This window comes from Megascapheus bottae, chromosome 12 (genome assembly GCF_031878675.1).
Source record: "Megascapheus bottae isolate mThoBot1 chromosome 12, mThoBot2.hap1, whole genome shotgun sequence".
In the NCBI taxonomy this organism is placed as follows: Eukaryota; Metazoa; Chordata; class Mammalia; order Rodentia; family Geomyidae; genus Megascapheus; species Megascapheus bottae.
The window spans coordinates 747,522-767,419 of record NC_143520.1 but is presented as its reverse complement, the minus strand read 5'-3'; the positions used below and the strand labels follow the sequence as shown (position 1 = coordinate 767,419).

Here is a 19,898-nt window from a genome sequence, read left to right as displayed (position 1 = left end):
CCATTTTTCATATAGTATAATATTATTAATCACCTAAACTCTAACATATCCTCCTCAATCTACAACAGGAAAATGAATTAAGTCAGTTTCTCTCTGAACGATGAAATAGGTTTTAACTCTGATTTTGAGATGCATATTCTAGAAAACTTACAAAAGTGTTTTCATATCTGCCTTTGCCATCTATTTTCTTCAAAATCAAGTTTTATTAATCAGGAGGCTGAATCTACCGGTGCTCCTCTGTCCAGCCACAGCAACGTTAGTCGCCGACACTAGTCCAGTGTCCCGGGATCTGGTACCTGACCCCGAAATTAAACAGTCACCAAGTCAGCAAAAAGGCCAGGGCAAAGACTCCTAAGAAACGTCCTCAGCGCGCCACGACCATTCCCAGATCCAGGAGTTCAAAGAGGCCTTCAACATGACTGACCAGAACCGAGATGGTTTCCACTGGGAAGACTTGCTTTTCTAGGGAGGAACCCAACTGATGCAGACCTGGATGCCAGTATCAGTGAGGCTCTGTTGCTTCTCTCTGGGGCAGCAACACGGGAGTGGGAGGGACACACAGGGCCAGCCTGTAGTCCCCTGGGAGCCGAGCGAGATGGCAAGTATCGATGACCCAGCCCTCCCCCAATTACCGGGGAAGAAAAAACCACACTGAGTCAGAAGCAGTGTTGACCATGAAAGCGCATCAGATCTCTCTGCTGATCTCTGCTGATCTGATCTGCTGTTCTCTCATCTCTCTCTTTATTGCGTCAGACAATTAGTTATATACTGTTGGGGTAGGAGAAGGTGGGAACTGAGAAGCTAGCCAATAGGAAGAGGGCCACCGTGCTACCACTAAGGGTCTGGGTGGGGCTCTCAGGTACTGGGCGGGACAGGTGCAGGAAAGCGCAAGACCTGCGCTTCCAGACCCGCGAAGCTGCGGGGGGCTCAATTGAGTCACGGGTACACAGAGATGCCTTAAGAGAGGTATGCAAGGAGTGAATGCCTGGCCAAAGCCCTTTAATCACCACTGAGCCAGAATCAGGCCTCAGAGATGGAGGTCAGGCCCCAACAACTTCACCACATTCCTCACCATGTTTGGTGATAAGTTCAATGGCACAGACCCTGAGGATGTCCTCAGAAATGCTTTCCCTTGATGAGGAAGCAGACAGCACCATCCAGGATTACCTGCGGGAGCTGCTGACAGCCACGGGTGACCATGTAACTTAGTCTCACAGGTTGGCTTTGTTTTCCTTCTTTGGTGTATTTATTCCCGAACTTTCTGACACTTAGCACTTGTATAATTAGACAAGAAATGGGATGGGGTGGTAAATTGTATTGAAAAACAGGTTGTGAGTAAAAAAAAAAGTCAACAAATGTGAAAACCCAGGCAGAAAAAAAAAGAAATATAAATAATCAAAATGGAAAAACGAACATACATAGCGCTATAATGACTTTTCAAATGTTATTATTTGATAAGTTCATGCCTGACTTTTTAAAAAGCAGAGTATAAATGAAAAGGAAATTTTAAAACTATCTGTTATAGCAAAACTGTCATCTAACATTTAGCAACCTTATGGAAATCTGCAAGCTTTTTGTGCAAATAATCAAACTTGAAATTGGGGCTTTACTCAGGTATAACCCTGAATCTCTGTCAAAAGCAAAGAGAGGTACAGGTTAATGTGATGATCGCCATTGTAACTGGAAATACCTTACTGGGGACTTTATCTTTTGAAATGTGGGATCTGATACTAACTCTAGGAAATTAATACCAGAAGTGAATTGAATGGTAAGGCAGTGGTTGGCAAAGAATTAATGTCAGAAGGCATTCATAAAGGTTAAATCAAAATGAATGTTTATTTTTTGGCAAAGAAATATATGTCTCTAAGCATGTAGTCTTTAAAATTTCATTTGTTATGAAACTAAGTAAAATTTTAAGGAAATTAGCATTAGGTTTGGTACAGTAAGTGTCACTATGGGTTCATTACTATGGAAATTTAAAATTTTTCAATGATTTATTCAAGTGACTTAATTTTAATGTGCGTGTGTGTGTGTGTGTGTGTGTGTGTGCATGTGCGTGCACATGCATGTGCAGCCAATACAGGGGTTTGAACTCAAGGACAGAATGGTGTACCTGAAGTGTTTTGCTCAAGGCTGTTACTGGATCACTTAAACCAGAGTTCAACTTTTGGCTTTTTGGTAGTTAATCAGAGATAATAGTGTCGTTGACTTTCCTGCCTAGGCTGGTCTCAAATCTTAGATTTCAGACTCATGTGTATAAGTATGAGCCACTGGCAACTGGATTATGCTTTATATTTTAAACTAATATAAAATGCTGAGTTGCCTATGGATTTATCTGTTACACTATTTGCATCTATTACTAATTTGTATATATGCCAGCAGTTTCACTTTCTCCATACCCCTGACTGCATTTTTGTCTTTACCCAATTAGGTAATAACCACTCTTAGTGGAATGTGGTACTATCTCATTGCGACTTTTATTTCCCTTTCCTTGGTGATCAGTGAAAATGTACATGGTTTTGTACTATGCTGTCCATTTGTTTGTCTTGTGGTAAGTGTCTACTGAGTTCTCTTGCCTATTTTTAATCAGGCATTTTGTTATTGAGATGTTTTTGTTACTTATATAACCTGAATATTCACCCAAGTAAGTTATAGCTTCTCCTATTCTGTAGCTTACACCTTATTGTGATGATGGTTTTCCTTTAGTGAAGTAAAACAGAACAAGTAATACAAGGTAGTATTTAGGAGCTATGATAATGTTCAAAACTGATGGTACTATGTAATTACTTGAGATAGTATACTGTTTATATGTTTGGTCTTCAGAGAAGTTGAGTCACTTTCCACAGACCCTGTAACTTCTGACCCTGCAAAAGAAGCAGCATTGTGTGGTTCCCATCAAGGAACCAGAGCATTGTTGAGGATGCTGAGATCCAGGCTGGGCCTCCTTAAAGTGAAATGAACATTTAAGAGCATGAAAGAGGATACATTTTCAGTGGTGTTTCCAATTGAATGCATGCCATACAACACTTTTCATGGCTCACTTGATAAGACATCCTAGCTGATTTAATTATCTACTTCTTGATCGTTTATTTTTAGTCATATTTTACCAGAGAAGAATATATTTAATAGTGAATGAATGAACAATTTCATCAATAGGCTGCACTAAAGATAAAGGTTTTAGCTCATCCGAAAATAGTGAATTTATCAGAATATTAGCTTTTACCACGGTTGCATTTACTATTAATCTGACATATTTTTAACCAGTCAATTGATAACTCAGAAGATGGCAAGTTAAACTTCATTTTTATGTATGTATGCATGAAATCTAAGAAATCTAAAGTGTTAATTTTGAATGCTTGAATGGCTTATTTTGAGTGATTGTTTATTTGTTGCTTCACTTCAAAAAAAAAGTGTATTTATAAAAGATCCAAAGGGAAAGTGCCTTTTGAAGTAGTTGATGATTTTAATTTCTCTATAGAAGAAGCTAATCAGATAGTGTTGTCTTATAAGAGCTAAGCTATAGTTAGACAAAAAGAAGTTATGCCAATATGCATTGCATGTTGTTTTGTCATTGCAATAAGACTATATTATCATATTGTATTACACATTACAAATGGCCAGAAAAAGGCTACTATACTAATAATGCATCCTAATAAAAATAAATGAAAGGAATAAATGGCAAGTATTTTGTGACATAGCTATTTTTAACTGTGTATTCCTTATGAAGTACATATGCCTTTTGTCATCAAAGAAAGGCTGTTTCTTTAATTCTTGATCCAAAATAATTATTTGCTAATCCTCTCATCTCTTTGTCAAATGTAACATTATTTAAAATACTCTCCGCAGAAGTTAAAACTTTGTGAGGCAGTACAGTAATTTGCATGATGGATTGCTTTTGTCTAGAAATCACTAATATATTCTATTTTCCATAACTGCTCTCAGAAGGAATACATTTTAATTTTAATAGGTCTTTCATTTTTTCCTTTATTTTATTGTATTTGTGCCATTTAGCTATATTCACAGGGCAATCACGGATAAAATTAAGTTAAATCTGAGTTAGAACTGTAAAAAAAAAAGCATTTAAAAGTGTTACGATGGGAATTAATTCAAACTGCTCTTTGTTTTTCTCTCTAGTTCTTTTATGTTTAAAAATATGATAATAGCTAATGGATGAAAATTGCAGCTTAGGTATGATTCCCAGACATTAACAATGGCCTCTTTCTTCTCTCCTTAATCCTAAAGAATGGTAAATTTACTTATATTTTTCTTTTGTGAAATTCACTTTATCCTTCTGACTTATCTTTCCATCTTTGATCATTTCTACTTTAAAACCTTTCCCTAACTTGATGTTTTACTTTATATATATATATATATATATATATATATATATTTCCCATCAAAATCCATGAGTTATTGTCTAGGAAATCATAAATTTAGAAAAAAATTTCTAAGTCACCTTCAGGGTTTACAATGAATATTTTGGGTTTATTTCACTTCATATTCGGCTATAAAGTTGTAACCACACAAAGCAAAGCTGCTGCCTTGTCAATAGGAAAACCCTTAATGGGCTGAACTTTGGCTCCTGGACAGCCAGAACTGAAATCTAACAGGTTACTTTTAATTAGTTAAGATGTCATTCCAAAGGAATAGGAGTGAAACAAAGTCATAATTCTAGTGGACATTTTTGCTCAGCAGGGATTTGGAAATCGCTGGTGGGAGCCAAGGCTGTCAGGCATTAATGGCTTCTCAAGCCTGAGTGACAACACATTTCATTATAACTAGGTCAAGGTCAGCTTGTCACCAAGATGCAGCACAAATATACATTGCAGTCTCTAGCAGAAATATCACAGAGAAATCAGAAAAGCTAAAGAGTAAAGATTCCTGTTGAGAATTCATTTGTTTCCTGCCTGTTTGAAATTTATAAAATTATTACAAGCAGTTACAAACTGAAATACATATACATATAAAGCACTATGACATGTTTAATTAATGTAGTTTGCTTTAATAAAAGAATAAAATAGAATTCTAGCCACAGTTTATGATTGGCAGGTTATTTTTTCAGCTATAGGAAAGTTCTGAATAAGTTTATTATCACTGAGTGATAAATTTTGTTATCTTCTTTTTTTTTTTTTTGGTGGGCGGTGGTCATGGGGCTTGAATTTGGCCTGGGCGCTGTCCTGGAGCTCTAAAGTACAAAGTTTCCTCCCTACCCTGGAGCCAAGACCCACTTCCCATTTTTTAGAGGTTAACTGGAGATGAGAGTCTCAAGTTCTTTTGTGTCCAGGCTGGCTTTGAACCTTGATCCTCAGATCTCAGTCTCCTGAGTAGCTAGGATTACAGGCATGAGCCACACTGCCCAACTTGTTACCTTCTTAGGTTTACAATTGGTGGTATACTTTATTAATTGATTAATGAATAGAATAACATTTTTGAAAGAATAAAATTGAAAACTTCACAATTTGTATTAACCTAAGCTCTAGAATACAGTTGTTTTTCATTGAAGAATATGAATTTTAAAAACTAAATTTGTTTTTATATAGCTTTTACTCACAATTTTTTAAACTAATTCATGTTCAGCTTTATTTTATATTAAATATTTTTTAAGAATAATAAAAATTGCAATAAGATTCTAATATCTGAATTTGGGCTACTTGACAGTGTTATACTATGGATTAGATTTTCTTTTAGGTTCTTAATACAATGAAATTTTTTTTTGTCTCTCCATCTCCGCAGAGCTGGCACCAAACTCATGACCTTGCACTTGCCAGGTTAATGTTCTTTAACTGAGCTAAATCCCCAACCCAAGACTTAAATAATTTTATGAAGAATTATTATAGTTTAATGATCAAAACTAATTCTCTGCTTTCCAGTTGAGGAGAAGAAAACAATTGATCACTCTAGAATGGTCAAAATACTGAACATTTTACTGTGTATTTTATTGGTTTATACTTTTCAAGTCTATAATAACTACTGTTTTGGCTGTGCTACTATATACCTATATATTTGGCTTTATATTTTCATTGGTATTTAGAGTGTACATTTATAATATGTATTTTAAAATTCTCCTTTTAAAAGATAAAGTTATATCACATCCAGAAATTAATCATATCATTTAGTAAATGTTATTTTCCAGACAAAACCAGATAATGTATACTGATAACTCCTACTATCATAAAAATTATAGTTCTTCAATTTGTAAATAAAGGGCATTGATGTGTAATAAGAATATGTCAAAAGGTATAAAATTAGCTACTAAAATTAACTATGTACAGAGATTCAGATATTCTAATGTTGGAAACTTGACAACTTAATAGTTCAAAACTTGAATAAATGCTAAAAGCAAAACCACCTAAAATAAATATTATGTGTTAAGATAGGTAACAAGTTAAAATGCCAAACATTCAAACTGGATCAAGATGTATTGATAGTTGTTTAGTACGTACTAGCTTTTCTTTTCTTTTCTTACTTTTTGTATTTTTTTTGTATATAAAAATTCAGGTTAAATTACTCTATCTTCAAAATAAACGGTTTTAATAAAAAACCGTAAATCTCATGGTAACCAGAAACCAAAATATAAAATCAAACAAAACTAATCATCATGTGGGACCGGGAGTTTGGCCTAGTGGTAGAGTGCTTGCCTAGCATGCACGAAAACCCGGGTTTGATTCCTCGGTACCGCATACATAGAAAAAAGCCAGAAATAGTGCTGAGGCTCAAGTGGTAGAGCTCTAGCCTTGAGAAAGTCCAAGGACAGTCCTCAGGCCCTGAGCTCAAGCCCAGGACTGGCAAAAAAAAAAAAATCATCATGGAACCAAAACAGAGCAGTAAAGTAAATGATTAAAAACAAACCCATAAGAAAATGATAAAAACAAGAAATGAGTATGATAAAATTAGAAAGTTAGTTACAAATTCAATGATATAATTCCTCACTCACCAATAATTACTGGGAATATACATGAATAACATTTTCCACAATGGCTAAAAAGAGAAGAAATCCAATATACATGAAGTGTGCTTCACATTTTTTTGCCCGTCCTGGGGCTTGAACCCAGAGCCTGGGCACTGTCCTCGGAAAATGAGAGTGCTCTGCCCCTTGAGCCACAGCACCATTTCTGGCTTTTTCTATGTATGTGGTACCAAGGAATCAAACATGTGGCTTCCTGCATGCTAGGTAAACACTCTACCACTAGGGCATTCCTTGCCCCTACTTCAAATTTTTAAAAAATCTGTACACATTATTATTACAAGGTGCTTTTATTGTGACAATTCCACACATGCATATGTGAAATCCTGAACAGATTCACCTATGCTGTTACATTCCCATACCCTTTTACCATGTATCAGACAGAGGTAGAGTTTCTTTGTGCTGCTTGCATATGTCTGTCTATCTATCTACCTATCTATCTATGTACCAACTATTTGTCTATTTTAATCTGTCATCACAAATATCTATCATTTTTCACACACCTCTGTATGTATATACCTTTACACAACATATGCCTCTATATACACACACATTTTATATATACATATACATTTTGCATATGTATACATGTACATTATGCAAACTTCGCCCTACTTACCCATTAATATCCTTTACTTCTGCTTCTTCCCACTGACTCACCAAATATGCATTTTCACACTCATATATAATTACTATTTTAATTACTGTAACTGTCATCAATTTAGGTCTAGATTCATAAATAAGGAAAATAAGCATTATTATTGACATCTTGAACTTGTCTGTTCTCTCTCTAAAATGATGGTATTCAATTCCTTTCCATTCAATGGCATTATTTTCTTTCTTTATGGCTGAGTAATACTTCATGAAATACATATACTAAATTTTCTTTATCTATTCATCATTTGATGGACAAGTCTATCTCTGACACTCTGCATTTTCATTTGTTATTTTATATTCAAACTCAATTAACAGGAAGCTCAGCTAAACTTTTCTTACAGTCAGTTCAATGAAGCATGAAGAGATTAGGTCAAATATGAAGGCGAATCTGAAAAATTTCTCAGTCCTTTCTTTCAATCAAGCAATAACTTGTTTAGATTTTAATATTATTTTGCTGCCCTCTACCTCATGAGGATTTCTATCAGATGTCATGCTGAGCCATGGAGAACCCAACAATCTGACATTACACTTATATAACATGGTTCTGTGTGTACATGCGTGTATGTGTGTGTGAGCCTGTATGCATGCATATGTGACTTCAGCTTTGGTTCTTTGGCTTTTTGTTGCAACAATACATAGAGATAAAAGATAAAAATAAAGCAAAAGTTAATAATAAAGCAAAGACATTTTTCCATTGAATTTTAAACAAAAATATTCTTGAATTGTGTAATATACCATATTTTATTTTATACCACTTAGATATTATATTTTATATCATTTAAGCACTAACATAAAGCAGTGTCCAACATACATACAAAAACATATACACACACTATATTTTAATAAGAAGTATTTACATACATATTCTCATAATGGAAGCACGTTAGGTAAAACAAAGCCAAATAAATGTCTACCAGATGTAAGGTGAACACAGAAAAGCATGTATGACAAGAAGCAAAAAAAAATGACATAGGAAGTTTATCTTTCTATACAATAGACTTTTATTGGTATTTTGGACGTCAATATTCAGTTCAGAAATGTAATAGAAAAATCACGGTGTTTGAAAGAAAATTCATAAAAGCTAAATTTTGTAGAAATAATTTGTTTTAGCCTCAGAGTATAGAGCTTTGAAGTTTAATAATGGTTTCTAATATTGTATAAAGTGTTTTTGTAACATAACTGCAGTAGATATTAATTGCCATAGGCACTTCAGAAACTTATTTTCCCACATATGATCCATTGTTATTTTCCATCAATCTCCATAGTGGTTTATTAAGTAATACTTTTAAAATTGCATAGAAACAGAACCTGTTTGAGAAGAGCTGAATCAAAGTAGTTCAGTTTCTGATAGCAAAGAATGCTGCACTTCTAACATAATAAACTGTTGCCTCCATAGGCGATCAGGTTAATGGCAGAATATCCTAAAGTGGTAAACAGGATCGTCTCTACTCACTAAAAATAGGCTTTGGCTTTGCTAGGGTTGCTTTTGCGGTACAATTTGGCTAGGCTATGTTATTTTTCTTTGGGAAAAGAAAAATCCATATATTACATATATTACGTATGATTACATTTCTATAAGTTGACTCTCTGCAGTCTAAATAGATCTTATCCACTTATTAAAAGTCTTATAAGTAAGCCCTTGGCAGTTAGTGAGTCTTCATAGGAAATCATAGCTCCACATTTGGGCTTTTTCTGTTTCCTTGTCGAGGTAAATTGTGCTCCACGAATTGCTTGTTCCAATATTTAAAATTCTTGCACATCTAGTATAGAGAAGTCTTCCACATCAGGGAGGATTACACTGTCATTTAATGCTTGCACATGAGTTAAATTCATGTCAGATATCATGAGATATGAGAAGGCCTAGTTAAAAACTTAATTTTCATGCTGTGGAACTTCTCATGTCTCCACCATCAAATCCTCCTCTTGGTTTAGAATCCTTCAGATTCAGATTCCCTCACATAAACATCAATGGTCCTATTAGATTGAACTCCATTTCTCATAGCTGTTTTTCTATTGACTAAATTCATTTAGTATGGCTGTAATATCCATTGGTAGAGGTGGAGGGATCACCCACTGAAAGCTGCTTGCTGACCACAGCTGTTCTTCTGTTCATAGCTCTTGGTTTACCAATACCTATTCTTCTGAAAGTACCTTTTCTGGACATAGCTACTTAGCGTGTAGAAACATAGTGCATAAAGAGTAAAATGATAGTGCAAAACTGGTGGCTATATGTGATAGTTCATAGGAATTTGGACAGCTGTAGTTACTCCCTCTGACTCTTAGACTGGACTGCAAGACTTAGCTTGACTTAGCTTAACTAATTAACAAGTGTCAAAACCCAAAGAGCTCAGCATAAAAATGTTCACAAATAACAAAAATTTTAAAATAATTTATTGCAGTAAGACTTCATATGGAATTATGTAAGAGCTTTATATAATTCTGATAGATCTCATTTTTGTGAATATTTACATATATTTCTGGAATAAAATTATACATTTGAATGTTGGCTTAGATTCTGCTAAAGGTATTAGACAAATTAAAATCCAGAAACTCCTAAATTTAAAAGAAATATGTTTTCACAAAATGAGTTATAAACTTCTATGTGCAGATTTTCCTCGAAGTTGTATTTAGTGATATACTATGAAACAGAGCCAAGAAACAGGTTTGTAAATAAATAAGAAGACTTGAATGTTAAATTCCTGAGAGATTTCTCCTATCTGTGAGGAAAAGACAGAACAAGCACCAACTATTCCCAGGTTTTATTTTATTTTGTGGAGGAAAAGGAAGTATTGACAATAATATAAGGTATATATGTGAAGTAAAAGTGTATGAGATTGAAAATAAGACATCATCATAAACCGAAGATACATTGGTGAAACTGTAAGTTATTTCATGTTGTCTCATGGTATTAACACAAGAGAAAAGGAGAAACAAATCAAAGAATGTTGTTACAAGACACTAACAGAGCAAAGGGAAAGAAAGTCAGAAAGAAAGTCATTTTCTTCTGCTTCATGAAGTTCCAGTTGGGCTGCAGCAATGTGTTTCAGGATGAGAAAATTGGTAGATTTTTCCACCCTGTGCTCTCATAAAGCAATTGACTACATATTGTGGCTTAAGCACCAACACTTCATCTTCTGTCTCTTCTGCAGAAAGGAAAAGAGGGCAGAAGTAAAGAGCCAAAACTATTAACAAAATAATGACAGTAAGTTCACTATCAGCAATTACTTCTCACTTAAATACATTAAAAATTATAGTGAGAAGACACAGAGTAAAAAAACTTATTTTTTGAAAACATCAAGGCTCAATTATTTACTCTCTATGCTGACTGTTGTATGCAAGTATATACAGTGATATGACAGTGTTGACATCCAAAATGTTCATTCCATTATAAACACAGAACAAAACAAAGCAGGAGATTTAAATTAAAACAAAATAAAAATAGTTATAGGACAAAAGGCATTTCAAAATTAAAAGCATCAATTCATAAAGAAGTTATAAATGTATGCAAACAATATCTGAGCACTGAAATGCACAAGTAAATATTAATCTAACTAAAGGAAGAGATAGACAGTAATACATTAAAAATAAGGAACTTCCAAAACCAGTTTTAACAATAAAGAGAAGAGGAAAAAATGCGGACAAGAATCCAATTTACATCCTATAAAGTTAAGAGGAGTGAGGGAAGATGTGAGTATGGAGGGATGGGTGACAATGTTGAAAGGTTTGAAATTGTCCAAGACATAAATTGTACTCATAACCTCTTTGTTGAATCAGAACTCCTTTGTACAACTACTGAAGGATTTAATATAAGGAAAACATTTTTAAAGAAAACAACATACTGGAACAAAATTATTTTTAAGAAATAGTCTGCAGAGAATTACACAGATTATCTAACCCAGTAACAACAAAATTCCATTCCTAGAATAAGCACAAAGAAAACCTTATAGGACAGATTATATAAAACAAGTTTTAATTGTTTAATTAAATACTTACAATCAGAAATAAAGAGAAGAATAAAAGAGGGAATATCACAAATACGTGGAAATTTGAAAATGCACTTTTAAACAATCTGTGGCTGAGAGCAAAATGATCTAAAGATAAAAAAAAATATTGAGTGGATATCTGGCTCATGCTTATGGTCTGAGCTTCTCAGGAAGTTAAGACCAGAAGATCAAAGTACAAAACCAGCATAAAGCAGATTCAAGAGACCCTTACCTCCAATTAACTAGCTGTAACTTGAAGCAAAGATCAAGTGGTCCAGTGCAAGCAATAAACCAGAAAGCTGAAAGTGTGAGGCCCTGAATTCAAACCTGATATTAAGCCCCAATACTGAAGAAACAAACAAAAATTAGAAAGTTGACCTACCTTTTGGTTCTGTCATACCATTATGGAATCAAATGAGGTCCCCAAACCCAAGGAATAAATGAAGAAAATATATAATGAATAATATATATTGAATGCTCCTTAAACATAAGAAATTGAAATAATGTCATTTTTAGGAAAGTTTATGGATCTGGAAGTCGTAGTTTTGAACAAATAAGCCACTCCCCAAAAGCCAAACCAAATATTACATGTTATCACTCATTTGCAGGTCTAATATGATAATGATGTGGAGGAGGAGGAAGAGGAGGATATAATGATAATGGGACAGGTATGTAAAAGGGTGGGCAGTGTTTAGGAGGACTGAAAGCTGGAGTAGGAAGAGTGGATAGTGAGGTTGAAGAAAGTCAAGGTCATATTCGTGCACATAATTAATTCCTCCAATCACTCCTTGAAACATGTTAGAGGGAGGGGAGGAATGAGAATTTGGCAGAAGGAGTGAGTTGTATAATGTGAGATGTATGGAATTGGTACAATGAAGCCCCTTTCATATTACAAATACCTATTAACTCAAAATATTTTAAATAAATAAATGTAGGCTTTATTAACAATTCCTTTTTTCATTTTTTCCAAATGTTTTAAAATAATACTATAAGCTGTTAACAAGTGTAGAAACCTAATGTGAGAATTTTCTTTGTTTCTCCAAGTCTGAAGAATGAAATAAAAGCTTCGGTATCTCTAATTGGGAAAAGAAAAACAGGTGGAGGTTAAAGAGTTCAAATATTCATGAAGTATTAAAGAAGCTAGTATCCGCTTTGGCAATTATTGTTCCTTTCTGTTGTTTTGTGCATGCTACATTAGCTGACTTTTCCCCTCACACAAAAAAAGTAGAGCACACAAAACTGAAGAAAGAACCTGAGCAGTTTTCCTCTGGGCAGCACATTTCTTTGTTTCCAGAATCCTCCACAGTTTCCGTTGTCAAAATATGTTGTATTTTGTTGTTGCTGTTTAGGAGAAATTATTCTCAATATTGCTTCCTATAAGAAAGGAGACTTATTGTAAAAATAAGTATGTTATCCATATATGTGTATCTCTTGTAGTTTAACAATAGATATAAATATCTGGGAATAAATTCTCTAGAAGTTGCGATCTTAACATTGTGAACAGACCACACACTTTTCTTTCCCTCTTTTCTTGCCAATAAATATTAATACAAAATATCATAATATTTCTTGTACAATTTCAAATTTCTTTCGTAAATTGTATCTCATGTACTTTCTATTGGTAATAGATTTCACACATTTAAGGTCCCTCTGTCTCTCTCTCTCCTCTTCTTCCTCCTTGTCTACTTTTCTGTAGTTGTTCATCTGTCTATCTGTCTACCTACTTCTCTTTTTATGTTTATACTTTAGTATTGACAGCTTTTCTACATTTCTTGAGAAGTTTCTACGAAATGAAAAAATGGTATTTACTGAGTGATGCCAAATGAAATTATATTTCTTGGTATTTCATCTTTTACTAGTAAATGAGTCTTAAAATGGATTTGATTTGATTATAAATATATAAGGGAACTTTATTAAACAAAATATACAAAACATTTAAAATAGATTGAATATCAGTATCATATAATTCCAGATGTAAGGTTCAAGAATGGTTTCCTTAGTTCTTTTTTTGTTTGTTTGTTTGCTTTTTGTGGTGACAGCGATCAAACATTTTGCCTCATATATGGAAGGTAAATGAACTTCCAATGAGCCACATCCCAAGTCTAAAGAAAATGTTTTAAATAATAACCTTACATATTACTAATGGCAAAAATATTTATATCTATATATATATATGTTTAATATCCTATCAATACATTAAGAGTAATTTTATAACAATTATACATATATAAATTAAAAGCATACTAGTGTGTGTATTTTAACTCTACAAATCATATATTAGGAAAAATGTAACATTGAAACTATGTAGGACACAGGGCATAACTGAAAATACTATCTTCTGCCTTAAAGAGATGAGTAAATTACACATCTGTAGGAATTAGTTATACTTCTTGGTGACAAAGTTCTTTAGAATGATCAACAAAGTGATTTATTTTAAAGTAAATACATTACTATTTCTTACTGTTTATGTCAAAGAGCAATTTCTTTATAAAACTGCTTTGGTGGCTGGAGACAAAAAATATTTGTCAAGGTGTTTATGTTTCAGGTTGAATTCTACTCTTTTCACTTCTATTTATATCAGGAGGTCACCATACATAAAATATAACAACATACAATTCAATAGATGATTATACACATATTTCCCATGATATTTCTTTTTTATTAATGATCCAAATCTTTTATGTTTATCTGCCGATATTTTTATCTGAGTCAATTCAAAATTCCTGTCATACTTTTAAATTCTAAAAATATGTGTAACTTTCTCTATGACTACAAACATAAAACTAACATTAGGGGCAGACATTTGTCATAGTGGTAGAGTGCTTGCCTGGCATACAAGAAGATCCGAGTTCTATTCCGTACCACATACTTAGAAAAAGCCAGAAGTGGAGATTGGCAGAAGATGGCAGCGGTTCGGTGTGAGACGTACTGAGCTCCCACCAAGATTCAAGTTCTGGCAGCAAAAATTGATCCTAAGTAAGCTTTAGAGACTCAGAGGTCTCAGTCAGAGAGGAAAAAGGCAGAATACCAGAGAGAGAAGACAGCATGGAGCCCCAACAGTCACAGAACAGATAGCGCTTCACAGGGCCGCAGACCCACTGGCTGCAGACAGAGCCACACAGAGCCTGTGTAACCCCAGAGCCGACACCCGGCCATGCACAGACCTGCCAGCTTCATGGAACCGAAGAATCCAGCAATTTGTGACTACCTCTGAGGAGAAGTTTCCACTTCTGCTCCCAGAATGTCATTGGGAGGGAAACCCCTCCCCCACAAGCTGAGAGCAGCGCCATCTTTACTGCTGGCAAAGACCCAGCCAAAGCAATTGGAACGTGAGAGGGGATGCCAGTAACTGGCAAGAGATTTCCCAGAGATCACTTAGCCAGAAATCTGGCCCCAGCACTGCTCAAGTCCGTCCCCTTCACCAGCCACAGACCTGATAAACAAAGCCGCCCACGCATCTTTCAGCTTTGTTTTTCCAATCAAGCAATCTGATCCGAAAAAAAACGCAAAGCCAAATGACAAGAGAAAAAGACTTTGTAAAGTGTTTGGATCTGAATTTAGTGGAGACACAAGTTTCCTATTCTGCCCCCATGCCAAAAAAAAAAACCAAACAAACAAACTGAAGAATACCCTTTGTTGTTGTTGTTGTTTGGTTCTTCTACCCATTTTCATTTGCATTTTTAGGTTTTCCTATTTTCTCTTAGGCATTTTACCTACACCTTTTTTTCTAATGTTATGATTCATTCCTTTTTTTTTTCCTCTCCTCTCTTTTCCCACATTCCTTCTGTCACTGTGGTCATTCCTAGAAACACAGTGACAGCTCTGGGTATAGTCTGAATAAAAATGATATCTGTATTGATACATTCACCTGCTTTTTAAACACTTGGTTCTCAACCCTAGTATCTCTTTGGCAAGAACTCACAATAGTGAGGAATCGCACCCCACCTTTGTGTGTGTGTGTGTGTGTGTGTGTGTGTGTGTGTGTGTGTTCTGTTTTCTTTTATTTTGTTGTTGTTTTGGTTCTTTTTTTCTTTTTAAAATTTGTATCATTGAAATATCATATATCTACCTCCCTCTTTTCTCTTACACTCTGGCATTATTCTTTTCGTACTTTCCTCGTTGTCTTTCATATTTTTTTCTATCACTTGTCCTCTGTTCATCCTTCAACTCTTATAATGCATGGATCTACATTTGATGGTTGTTGAGCAATGCTGTGTATCTAGGTGTTCAATTATACTCTTGGTCCAGAGGGACTTAATACAACAGAGATTGGATTGAGGGGCTTATTGTTTCGGTCATAAATCGGTAATCTGTGGTTGTATTAGATTTGTATGTAAGTGCACAAAATAAAGAGAGAGGGATATTACCAATCTAAAAGTGTGAACATCTATTGTCAGCCAACTAAAAAGGTCCAGGTTGGTTATATCTGAAAAATTATAATCGTGTTTAGTATTAATCTTGCTCCCATTTTGAAATGGGCAGAACAAGAAACTCAAGAAAAATGTCAAATCAAGGAATAGCATCTCCCACGCAACATAAACAGGCAATGGAACAGTCAGTGGCAAATCTAGAGGAGAGTCTTCCAAGTGCTATACAAATGCAATTGATAAACATTATTAATGAAAAGTGTAAAAATATAAAGAAAGCAATAAGGGAGGAAGCCATAGCTAAACAAGAGGAAACCGGGGTTAAAGATAATTTAGTTATTATAGAGAAAGAACAGAAAATGAGTCAATTCAAATGTAGGAAATATGAGAAAATGCTTCAGGAGGTCCAAGATACAAATAGGAAGCCTGATTTAAGGCTAATTGGTTTTGAGGAGGGTCTGAAGAAAGAGGTCAATGGTATTGGAAAAATACTTCAGGGAATCATCTCAGAGAACTTCCCAAATATCCAGAAGGGCAGGCCCATCCAGATACAAGAAGCTTTTAGAACCCCAAACAGACCTGACCAGAAAAGGACCTCCCACCGCCATATTATAATCCAAACTGGATCAATAGAGACCAAAGATAGGATCCTAAAACCAGGCAGGCAGAACAATCATCTATAAAGGAAAACCAATTAGAATAACCCTAGATTTCTCAGCAGAGACCATGCAAGCAAGAAAAGATTGGAAGGATATATGTCATGCTCTGAAGTCACATAACTACCAACCAAGAATACTGTACCCAGCCAAGCTCTCATTCATAACTGAAGGAACAATAAAAACATTCCATTCCAGGGAAAAGCTGCAACATTATGTAGCAACCAAACCAACATTACAGAAAACTCACAAGCATGTTCTACACATAGAAAACCAACACAAATGTAACACAGAGAAAGAAATGGCACCTAAAACTCATACCATCTAAATACCACAAGCACTGTAAAGACACAGGCACTAATGAAAGCTTTTAAAAATGGCAGGAACTAATAAATATTTCTCAATCCCAACTCACAATATCTATGGACTTAACTCTCCAATTAAACAGCATAGACTGTCTAGTTGGATGAAAAAGCAAGATCCATAATTCTGCTGTCTTCAAGAGACACACCTTGCTCAAAAAACACAATCATCTTTTGAAAGTGAGAGGTTGGAATAAAATTTATGAAGCTAACGGCCCCCATAAACAGGCTGGAGTTGTCATCCTCATAGCAGATAAAATAGACTTCAAACTAAAACTAGTGAGAAAAGACAAAGAAGGTTACTACATACTACTAAAGGGATCTTTCCTTCAGGAGGACATAACCATTCTAAATATTCACACACCCAATCCAGGAGCTTCGAACTTCATCAAGCAAACTTTACTTACACTGAAACCATACATAGATTGAAACACAGTGATTGTTGGTGACTTTATCACACCACTCTCTCCTATGCACAGATCAACCAGGCAAAAACTCAACAGAGAAACCTTAGAATTGAACAACTGTATAGACCAACTAGATCTAATAGACATCTGCAGATTATTCCACCCAGCAACAACACAATATACTTTTTTTTCAAGAGCTCATGGAACATTTTCCAAAATATACCACATTTTAGAGCATAAAACAAACTTGGGCAGATTCAGAAACCCTGAAAATATTCCCTGCATTCTCTCAGACCACAAGGGCATCAAATTGGAACTGAATACCTATCTCCACCAACGAAAACCCGGTTAACTCATGGAGACTGAACAACACATTGTTGAATCACCAATGGGTCATCGAAGAGATCAGAACAGAAATCCAACAGTTTATGAAATTTAACAAAAAGCAGCACACAAAATACCTGCTCCTTTGGTACACGGCAAAGGCAGTACTCCGAGGAAAATTTATAGCTCTGAGAGCCAAATTGGAAAAATTGCAAACCAACAATTTAATATGTCACCTTATGCTCCTGGAAAAAGAGAAACATCCCAACCCCAAACCCAGTGGAAGGAAGCAAATTATTAAAAATCAAAGCAGAATTAAATGCATTGGAGTTCAAAAAACTATAGAAAGTATCAACAAAACATGTAGTTTGTTCTTTGAAAAAAATAACAAAATTGACAGACCCTTAGCAAATCTTACCAAAAAAAGAAGGGAGCATACCGAAATAACCAAAATCATAGACAAAAATGGTAAAATCACGACAGAAATAACCAAGATAGAGAGTATCATGAGGGAATACTTCTCAAACCTTTATGCCAACAAATTTGACAATCTAGAAGAAATGGATGAATTCCTAGCCAAGGCATTCATACAATGAGTGATTGTTGTCCTTAATGTACTCTGTTATCTGTCATTTCTTTTGCTGTCCCTTGGTTATCTCATATTGTTACAGTATCTCATCTGATATATTGTATATATGAATATTTGGTTATTTGAAATTGAATAGGGAAAGGGGGAAAACAACATGAGGGTTGAGGGTGCTGGGGAGGGAAATGGGGACCAAGACACGAGAAAGGGTATCAATGTATGTGAAGTAATGCACCTTCTATCTGGTGAATATAATGTAACCCTTCTATTAATTACAATAAAAATATATGAAAAAAAGTCAGAAGTGGTGCTGAGGCTCAAGTGGTAGAGTTCTAGCTTCGTGGAAAATCCAAGGACAATCCTCAGGCCATGAGCTTAAGCCCAGGACTGGCCAAAAAACAAACAAACAAAACAAAACCTAAAACTAACATTAATCTATAATACTTGGCTTACAATTTTCCTGTTAATACAATGCATAATTAATGATCAAGTAAACATCAATATTTAATAATGAGATATTTACTATTATGTGTAAAAAGTTTCTTCATAATATATATTTTTCATCCAAATGCATCTGATCCAGAAAATTCTATTGCCAAAATCAATGACTCAATTCAGACACTCAATTTGGTTACTATATTAAGTTCAAGATCTTTTTATCTGTTTAAAGCTACCAGTAATCCAAACAACTCTGTCTAGAACAGAGTAAATATTAGAGTATTTATCAGCATTCAATACAGTAATAATCCATTTCCTCACAATAGCATGCCAAGCATGAAACCAAAGAATGTGCTGCTTGTAACTGCCATACTGCTTTCTATAGTGGTTGAACGAGTTTGCACTCCCACCAACAGTGTAGTAGTGATCCCTCCTGGCCACATCCCCTCCATCATCTGTTGTTATTAGATTTCTTGATCCTGGCAATTCTAACTGTTATGAGGTGGAATCTTAGAGTTATTTGGATTTGCATTTCTTTTATGGCCAGAGAAAGTCGGATAGGGAATGGGGTTGGGGGCAAGAAAAAGGGGACCAAGACATGAGAACAGGTATCAATGTATGCGAAGTAGTGCACCCTCTATCAAGTGAATATGATGTAATCCTTTTATTAATTCCAATAAATATATATATATATATAAAGAAAAAAAGGATGTGCTGCTTGTGAACCCAAATGAACCATTTCCACAACAAAACATATGTTACATAATTAGTTCTAGTTATGACTTCGTAAACTCACAGTCCTAATTCCTAACCACTTTTTACCAAACTTTTCCATTTTCACAGTACTAACTCTGATGGTAAAATATCTGTTAATTGGATCATCATTCTTTATATTCTAAACTGGAATTTCTTAATAATGTTGTTATACATATTCTCTGCAACTTACCATCCAAAAAAGCAGACACAATTAACAATAGTATCTTCTAAATTGTATTAGTCTCTGCAGAAAACTTTAAATGGTGGCCCATTACTGAAACAGTGGTTCAAAAAATTTAATTGCACTTCAAAATCCTTTGAAGTATTTGTAAGACTGAAAAGTTAATTAAAATAATAATGACAACTTATTCTCAATCCTTTTTTATTTTACTCACAAT

General features: G+C 34.6%; 1 long non-coding RNA gene across 1 annotated transcript; it reads left to right on the top strand.

Annotated features, from left to right (window-relative positions):
- Positions 1–1,197: 1,197 nt before the first annotated feature.
- Positions 1,198–12,727, top strand: LOC150056087 (uncharacterized). The gene is made up of 3 exons (XR_016537285.1): positions 1,198–1,217; positions 12,213–12,272; positions 12,649–12,727. It is a non-coding gene; the product is annotated as an uncharacterized LOC150056087 (long non-coding RNA).
- The last annotated feature ends 7,171 nt before the right edge of the window (positions 12,728–19,898 follow it).